The sequence below is a fragment of the Leiobunum rupestre genome, chromosome 4, assembly GCF_980474605.1.
Source record: "Leiobunum rupestre chromosome 4, qqLeiRupe1.1.hap1, whole genome shotgun sequence".
In the NCBI taxonomy this organism is placed as follows: domain Eukaryota; kingdom Metazoa; phylum Arthropoda; class Arachnida; order Opiliones; family Sclerosomatidae; genus Leiobunum; species Leiobunum rupestre.
In genome coordinates, this window is record NC_143387.1 from 24,058,413 (window position 1) to 24,067,725 (window position 9,313).

The window sequence follows — 9,313 nt, forward strand, 5'->3', positions numbered from 1 at the left end:
CTAAAGATAACGTGTGGACAGCAGGGTGGTTCAAAATGCTTTTTTTTTTTCAAAATGAAAAATTCAAAATACTTACTACATAACTCAAAATGAAAAATGTAAAATGCCAAATACTTACTACATACCTTAAAATGCAAAATGTAAAATGCAAAATACTTACTACATAACTCAAAATGCAAAATGTAAAATGCAAAATACTTACTACATAACTCAAAATGCAAAATGTTAAATGCAAAATACTTACTACATAACTCAAAAGGAAAAATGTAAAATGCCAAATACTTACTACATACCTCAAAATGCAAAATGTAAAATGCAAAATACTTACTACATAATTCAAAATGCAAAATGTAAAATGCAAAATACTTACTACATAACTCAAAATGCAAAATGTTAAATGCAAAATACTTACTACATAACTCAAAATGAAAAATGTAAAATGAAAAATACTTACTACATACCTCAAAATGCAAAATACTTTCTCCATAACTCAAAATACAAAGTGCAATTTGAAAATGATTTAATTAGTTACAACAGTTAGTTTGTAATAATTAATTAATAATTAATAATTAATTACTAATTAATTATTATTGTTAATTAGTAATTAGTAATAATTAAGTAGAGACTTCAAAACCCTCCTCGCAGCCAGCGTGGAAAATAAAGCGGTGGCACTGTACGAATGTTCGTCTGCTTCTGGGTAAGTGAGTAACTGAGTATCGCCATCTATGATTATTTGGGAGTAAATAGCAGACGAACTTCCCCAACAAGAGCTGCGATGATGGTAACAGAGTAAAAACCTTTTAGAAAAAGCATTTTGATAGCTTTTTCCACATATCAAACTCACAAAATGTAAACTCAAAATGCCAAATGTAAAATGGTATTTTGCATTTTGCATTTTCAAAATGCATTTTGAACAACCCTTTTGGACAGACTTATATCCTTTTAAGACAAAGTTTATTAAACCGGGCATAATTTAATTTTTTATTTATATTTATATCAAGAATGTTTTTTTTTATACTTTGGCAGTCGGGCGAATTTACCCTTGGCACGAGAAGGGGGAAGGAAAAACGTCACGGACGTGAGCTTCAATCGTGTCGGAAACGTCATTTTGGCGGGACCAATGAGATACCGGGCTGATTTGATTTTGTTTAGGGTGAAGGAACTTACTCTTCGGGCCGACAGTATAAATGAATACAATCTTGTTTATATTTGAAAACATTTAGTTTTTTAACTTTTTTACAGTATTTTTTTATTAATTCACTGTATGTACATTGCACGTGATCTAAAAGTTTTGGTAATAGCAAAAATCTGGATTAGGTTATTTGAAATAGAAGCGTTACTATGTTTGCCAATTTCAAGTAAATCATAGACTTCAAAAGTATGAGAGAGTTTTTTTAGTGTTTAATTTATAATTTTTGCATAGCACGTATGTATTATTGTGCATTAAGTGGTGTCCATTTGCTGATACTTTCGTGTTCATTATTTACTTTTATTTATAATAAAATATTAAAACAATTTTATTTATAACGAAATATTAAAACAATTTTATTTATAACGAAATATTAAAACAATTTTATTTATAACGAAATATTAAAACAATTTTATTTATAACGAAATATTAAAACAATTTTATTTATAACGAAATATTAAAACAATTTTATTTATAACGAAATATTAAAACAATTTTATTTATAACGAAATATTAAAACAATTTTATTTTTAACGAAATATTAAAACAATTTTATTTATAACGAAATATTAAAACACTTTAGTTTATAATAAATATTAAAACAATTTTATTTATAATAAAATATTAAAACAATTTTATTTATAACGAAATATTAAAACAATTTTATTTATAACGAAATATTAAAACAATTTTATTTATAACGAAATATTAAAACAAGTTTATTTTTAACGAAATATTAAAACAATTTAGTTTATAATAAATATTACAACAATTTTATTTATAATAAATATTAAAATAATTTTATTTATAGGAAAATATTAAAATAATCATTAATTATAATAAATATTAAAACAATTTTTATTTACAAAATTAAAACAATTTTCATTTATAAAATTAAAACAATTTTTATTTACAATATTAAAACAATTTGATTTATAATGATCGAAATATTTAAACCATTTTATTTATAATGATCGAAATATTTAAACCATTTTATGTATAATGATCGAAATATTAAAACAATTTTATGTATAATGATCGAAATATTAAAACAATTTTATTTATAATGATCAAAATATTAAAACAATTTGATTTATAATGATCGAAATATTAAAACAATTTTATTTATAATGATCGAAATATTAAAACCATTTAATATATAATAAAATATAATATTTTGTTATACGTACAATCTATCAGTAAAATGACAGACAGAGAAACGGAGCTGTCGTAAAGCATACAAGAAACAATGGTATCTGGCGAGGGGCGGGGTGGGGGAGGCAGCGAAGGGTTAAAATGAACGATGATCGATAAAAAAGGAATAAATCGGTTTGGAAAAACGTCAGATCGAGTGAAAAAACGTCGTGTTCATTATGTTAGACAAAATTTGGTTAGAGTATTGATTTCACGGAGGGAGTCGGTGGCGGAAGTAGCGGTACCACGCTCGACTTGGGTTTTGATTTATACGGAGGCCTTAGCTTTGCCGTGACGTTATCGGCGGGACCCCCTCTGATCCAAAAACTGGGTTTCCCTCGTGAGCCGCTCTTTTTAGGCGCGTTTCTTCTTCCGCAAGCGGCGTCTTCCACGCTAAATCCTTGATTTCCCCTCGGATTCGAATGATTGAACAGCTCAAGCGGACGTCCAAATGTTTTATTTCCAAAAAGCGTCAAAACCGAGGCTTACGGTACCGCGCCATCTTAGTGTTCACCCTCTCGACGTGAAACTCGCTGGAACTAAAACGCACTAACTCGAAAATTCATCTTGAGCGTGAAAATACTGCTATACTTTAAAGTCTAAAGTGCGGGTGTAGTCAAACATGTAGAGGCAATGGCGGACTGGGTCTAATATTTTGGGCTGCCTGAAGACAAAGGCTCCCAGCTTTAACCACTATAACTCTATCATGTTTGAAGGGCCCACTTCATGAACGGTCCGTGGGGCCCACCTGCCATCGGGCAGGTTCACTCTATGGCCAGTCCGCCACTGTGTAGAGGTAGTTAGAAGTTTCATTTAAACCAAGGAATACCTATGCGTATGGTTCCATACCAGAGTGACTGAGAAAAACCATATCACCTCGGGCAGGAATCGAACCTACGACCTTTGGGTTACCGTCCCAACGCCACTACCATTGGACTAGCGAGGCCACGAATAACCAGGCCTCGGACACCCAATTTATGAATGACTCGATCTGGTTCAGAATATTGACGGGATACATTTAACCCGTTGTTGACGGTGCCGTAGCATTTTTAGGTCAACTAATTTATTTCTTGATAGCCTCGGTAGTCCAATGGTAGTGGCGTTGGGATGGTAATCCAAAGGTCGAAGGTTCGATTCCTGCCCGAGGTGATGTGATTTTTCTCAGTCACTCTGGTATGGCACCACACGCAGAGGTATTCCTTGGTTTAAATGAAACTTCTAATTAAATTACTGCGAAATAACAAAAATAAATTCTCATGTAGTGGTAGTATTTCACGCAAATAAGTCTAATATTGGAGAACGTTCAATTAGAGGGAATTCGAGGAACTGACCACTTGTGTATTCAGTGCATTATGATGCATGAAATGATTCCCGTAATCGCCATGTAATCACACCGTTAGGGCTGTAGTCGATCCATTAACAATCTGTAATCACTTCGTATTATTTTTGTAATCATTGTAATCGATACGTAATTTTTTTAGTGGTTCACTGATAACGTAATCGGTGCACAGAACGTATTGAAGAAATGTTGCATTCACTGTTTCAAGGTTTTACACTTTTTAACCCATTTAGACTTACAGTGTATAATCTGCATAAAGTTGTTAGTTTAAATTCAAGCCAAAATGTTAGTTACTCAAGCAGATACTTGTTAAAATTTTAAATTAACTCTAGATAAATGTAGCTATTCTCGTTAAAGGATTGCGTCATCGTATATATTTTAAACAACATGGTTACCCTAATTAGCTAAGGGGTGTAACAACTAGTTTCCATGGCGATATTTTATCCTTATAAATGCCTCTTTGATTTTAAAATTTCTAATAAACCTAATTATAGGATAAAATAACATCACATTTTTCAATATAAAATATAATAATTTCTTTATTTAGTAATAAACATGTTCTAAAGTATCAAAAGTGTATTCGGTCTTGGTTGAAAAATAACGATACTATTTTTCCAGCATATCCGAGTCGTAGTTCTACGGACAGATGATGTAAAGTAAAGCCAAATCCTTGTAACCCCCTCCGTGAATACCGGCGCGACACCAGTCTTACCTGCGCACCACCAGTCTTACCTGCTCACCACCAAATTCGGAAGGCATGGTTTCTCCGATAGAAGCGCGGGGTAAAGGGATCCAAACTTAAACTAAGGTTTTTGAACTAAATTGAGCACTTTTGTAAATATTTTGAAGATATCTATTTTAATATTTCATTTTATTTTATGTTATTATATTAAATTTTGTGATATATATATCTTTTAAAAATGCAAATAATCGTGTGAGCTTAGCTACTCTCTGATGCAAAAGGAACCCCAAGTTGGGATGGGAAAATAAAGATTCATTCATTCGAAGTAAAAAACGAGAATCGTGGGAGGAATTGTCTGAGATAATGCTAACAAAAACACATTGTGATCTTCCACGTCGCGGAGACTCATCTACGAGACCAAGCTTTTCCTGCCTCACCCGATAGTTGGGAATGGCACGTCGTAAATAGGACATTGTCGGTTAAAGAGGGAGGTGGAATAGGTGTCATTTCGGCACGGGGTATTTCCGACGGGCTAGCTAATTCGGTAAATTCTGTACACCGAGTACAAAGAGTACAGCCTTTGGTAGTACAGTGAAAGCTACATGTTTGTACACCGATTACGCGTAGTGATAAACTCCCCGGGTATTTCTTGCCAATACCAGTTCTCGATTGCGATGAGCATTGTTGGGTGCAACTTACACTCTGAAAACGACGGTAATTAGTATATTGGGCAACAAACAACGAGAAGGCTAAATGGAATCAGAAAATATTCCGTTACTTAACGGCTGATATCTCCGAACTCAACCAGGATGGAAAAACTCCCACGGCGACTTTAACGCCCATATTTTGGAACTGAGAAATCGTGAGAACCGTAATGGACGACTATTAAAATCATTTCATCCCGAACACAAGGTACATTTATGAAATCTATCCAAAAATATAAAGGTACCATCACTTGTTCAGCCAGAGGTCAAACTTCGACAACAGATTTTGCGTTCCTAAACGATGAACTCGAGCGATATTTATTAAAGATAAATATTGATGAAGATGGGCTCGTAAATTTGGGCAGCGACCACAAAACCATAGTGACACGTTTTGCCTTTAACGTTCCACGGTAAAAACAGCGAGTAATTGTTACGAAAACTAGCTGGCTCACTAAGAATCCGGATAAGATGCGATAATTAACGATTGCGGTCGATACCAAACTCTTACAATTGGATACTATTTACTACGACGCGAGCCCGGTGAGAAAAAAGAAAAAGCTGAGTACTCAAGAGTTGCTTCGATTCCGAGGTAAAACCACTATCAGAGAAAGAAAGATGCGAATAAGATCTATAGGCGAACTGCAAATAGCGGTTGGGCTGACGACGGTACTATCTTTTATAACGAATATTTAGGCGCTTTAACGCGACTACTTGTTTCCTTAAATGTATTAGAGACCAATATCCACCCCGGACAGCTAATTCCGCGAGGTCATTGTTAAAATATGTTTTCCAAGATAGGGAATTTCCAAAGAATATCCTTTTTTGTTATTCGTTGGCTCTCAATAGTATTGTACCCCCTGATACGTCACTGGCTCAAGAAAAGGTTTTCCCCATGTTTTACCCCTTTGCTAATTTCCGGTACCCCTGGTGCATTCTCGATGCGGTTGTGAAACAGAGAACTAGACGAGATGTTAAAAACCGAGAATGCGCGGGAAAATGCAAGATTGTGTCGTGCCATTCGATGCCGAAAGGTTGTGGAATTGAACTCGGACTAGCTGTAATAGATTGAGGGTTTCCGCGTTAATACGTGTAGCTATGAATGCCGTTAAAAGTACCATCGTGGACGCGCGATGAAATTGGACGCTCGCCGTACTACCCGACCGGGAACCCCGACCATGAAGAGCAGGACCGATGCTAAAATCGCCCGGCCATCCATCAAGGAGAGCCGCGTGTCCGTGATCACCAAAGTCTTCGCCACCGAGAAGTCACTCGCCGAGAGATAAGTAGAATTAATTTCTAAGAACAATAGAACTTGAACGCTATCGCCATAGAGTCTTGTAATAGAGCATAGTAGCTAAGTATAAGACTATAGAGCAATAGAGCGTTTTCATTAAATGATTCGAATCATTCCCCTTTTTAATTATCCCGAGAGCCAGTAGACGTAGTCCTGTATATTTTAAGTATTTAGTGTATTTTAGATAACTTAGTGTATTTAGTATTTAACCGTACTACAATTTTTAGTATTCAATTAAACGTTTCTTAACCTTCATTTAAACTCGTAGTATCCTTGATTATTAAATTTAAATCATAGGTTTAAGTGTATCATTTAGATTAGATTAAATCTTTATGTATAGTAATTTTTAGTTTAGTCTAATTTTAAATGCTAACGGTATATAATAAGTTGGCCGGGGCGGAATATTGGGCTCTGACCATAAAATCGTTACACTTTGAACTATGGAAGACCTACTTAGAGAAAAACCTGGTTTCCAAAAAAATAAGGAATTAAATAGAAAGACTGAGATAAAAATCAAGGATACGGGCTCCAACGCTAGCAAGTTCACTCTTCCGTGATCGAAATAAAAGCAAGCCATCGTCCACTTTAAAAGATCCTGAAGGCCAGAGTAGTTTCGATCCGGTCTCTATCTGTGAACTGGTCACTAGCTATGTCGCGCAAGGCGAAGAGAATTTCCCATCCCGTCATAACAACCTGAAGTTCCACAGACCCGACTCGGTGGAAAGGAACACGCAGAGCGCTTTAATGGATACAATATTGTTGGTTGACCTTAAGGCGGTGGTCAAAGGTCTTCCACGGGGCAAAGCGGCTGGAGAAGAGGAGATCCCCGACGAATTAATAAATGATCTCCGCTCTGCAGGCTCTTTGAATCATCTTTAAGTCCTTAAAGGAATATTCCGGATACGTGGAACTACAGCGAAGTGAAACTCATCTTCAAAGGCTCTGTCCCGGTGCTTATCAAGCTGTACATGTCGATTTTGAAAGCGAGACTCGAACGTTTCACCATTGAACACTAGATTCTGGGAGAACTCCAGAATGGTTCCGTCACGACAGAAGAGGCGCCGATAACCTACATCCTTACGCGGATGATTGAGATTGCCAAACTGGAAAACCGGCCGCTCTACTTGGCCTTCCTAGACCTAAGTAAAGCGTATGAAAATTCCATGACCCATCTTCAACATCTTTACGATGGGCTATATTGATACTGGTCCGGGAATTTTGCCACGAAATTCATCCCTAGCTTTTGTTCAGTGGCGCGCTCTCAATACCCAAGATTGCTCTGACCGTGTGTTTTTCACTAAATGTTCTTTAATAATAATCAGCTAATACCCAAGGCACCACCTTATGCCTAAGTCATCAAGTGACTTTTAAAGCCAATTTTAATCAGGTGGCCGGGTTACAATAAGTAGGAAGGTGGTGGAAAGCCCTTCATGCCACGGGCACTTACTATTAACGTTAACCTCAAGGAGAAACGGAAGAGCTCGGGGAAAACCGCTTAAACCCGTGGGGAAAGAACTTGCAAACTCAACGCAGAAGGAGTTGACGAAGGTGATTTGAGCTGTGTAAAGCCCGCGTTTGCATCCGCAAATTGCAAGCTTTGTCCCTAACAGTTTTTCCCTTTACTTCAGAGAGTTATCTCGTTGTTTTGGGCCATCGCTGCTGGGGAAGGTAGGGATGACTCATCCTCGCTCGCATAGTCCACCTTTGGAATTCACCGAAGGTGGCGACCTCTGACCCGAAGGGTTAAGAGAGGGGTAAAGGCAGTGGCGCCGATCGCTTTTTTCCCAATGGGGGCCGAAGCTCACTAATAAACTTGGAATGAGGCTGCTGGCAACACTTTCTTGCTTAAAAGTAAATGGCCTTTAACATCGGCGTTTTTACCAATAGGGGCAGAGCCCCCATTGATTTTTCCCAATGGGGGCTTCGGTTTAGGAAAAAAATATAAACCCTTAAGGTTTGTTTTGACAACTTGCATGGTGTGAAAAGGGTTTAAATGTTTAAAGGAAACCCCTATAGGTCAATGGAAAACCCTTAGGATTCCGATTTAAGAACCTTTAGAAAAAAAATAATAATTTATCACTTTTTAAAACCCTTTTCAAACCCTGCACGTTTTAAACTATCTCACGCCATCTACGCCAAAATTTGATATCAAGCCGTATAATAATTTCATAAAACGTAAAGGAAGACGGACTTTCCCCAAAATGGTTTCTCTAAACATCGTTGCAATGATACATCTTTCGGTGGTTTTGTGGTAAAACGCCCGCCTGTCGTGCTAGAGGGCGTGGGTTCAAAACGCGCCCGTTGCAATCGCCAAAATTTGTTATAAAGTCGTAAATAAAATTAATTATTTTTAATTTAATCTATAAATACAGAAAGTGCTCATTTTTAAGCCTTGTAGATTTGAAAATTTCCGTTAAAGGGTTTTGGAGGGTTTGAATTTGTGGAATTTTTTTAAGAACTTTGGGGGTTTATAATCAAACTCTTTTTTCTAACTGTGTACATATTTGTATTTGCGTATACCATTCCCATTTGTATATTCATTTCATTACTATGAGCTACTTGTACTCGCCCCGGATTTAATAGGGGCCATTCATCTGGAAGGTAAATAAATAATTCATTCATTCATTGAGGCGTGTGGAACACTTTTACAGACGTTCGGCCTATTTAGAGTTAAAACATTCCTAACATTCGGGTGATCTCCGGTAAGCGACTAAACGCAACTTTCGAAGAGATCAGGCGTTTTATTTATGACTTAAAACTTTAGCTAAAGCTTCTTATACCTGAGAAAACACCTATAAATGCTCGAACGCGCTCGCCTTATCCTTTCGAGCAAGGAGAAAAAAACTGTAAAAAAAAACAAAACAGCGTCTCTCGCTGGACCTAGTCTTAAATCATAGGTAGCCCCCCTTTT

At 36.4% G+C, this 9,313-nt stretch overlaps 1 non-coding gene across 1 annotated transcript; it reads left to right on the plus strand.

Annotated features, from left to right (window-relative positions):
- Nucleotides 1-3,459: 3,459 nt before the first annotated feature.
- Nucleotides 3,460-3,532, plus strand: TRNAT-GGU (transfer RNA threonine (anticodon GGU)). Its single transcript has one exon. It is a non-coding gene; the product is annotated as a tRNA-Thr (tRNA).
- The last annotated feature ends 5,781 nt before the right edge of the window (nt 3,533-9,313 follow it).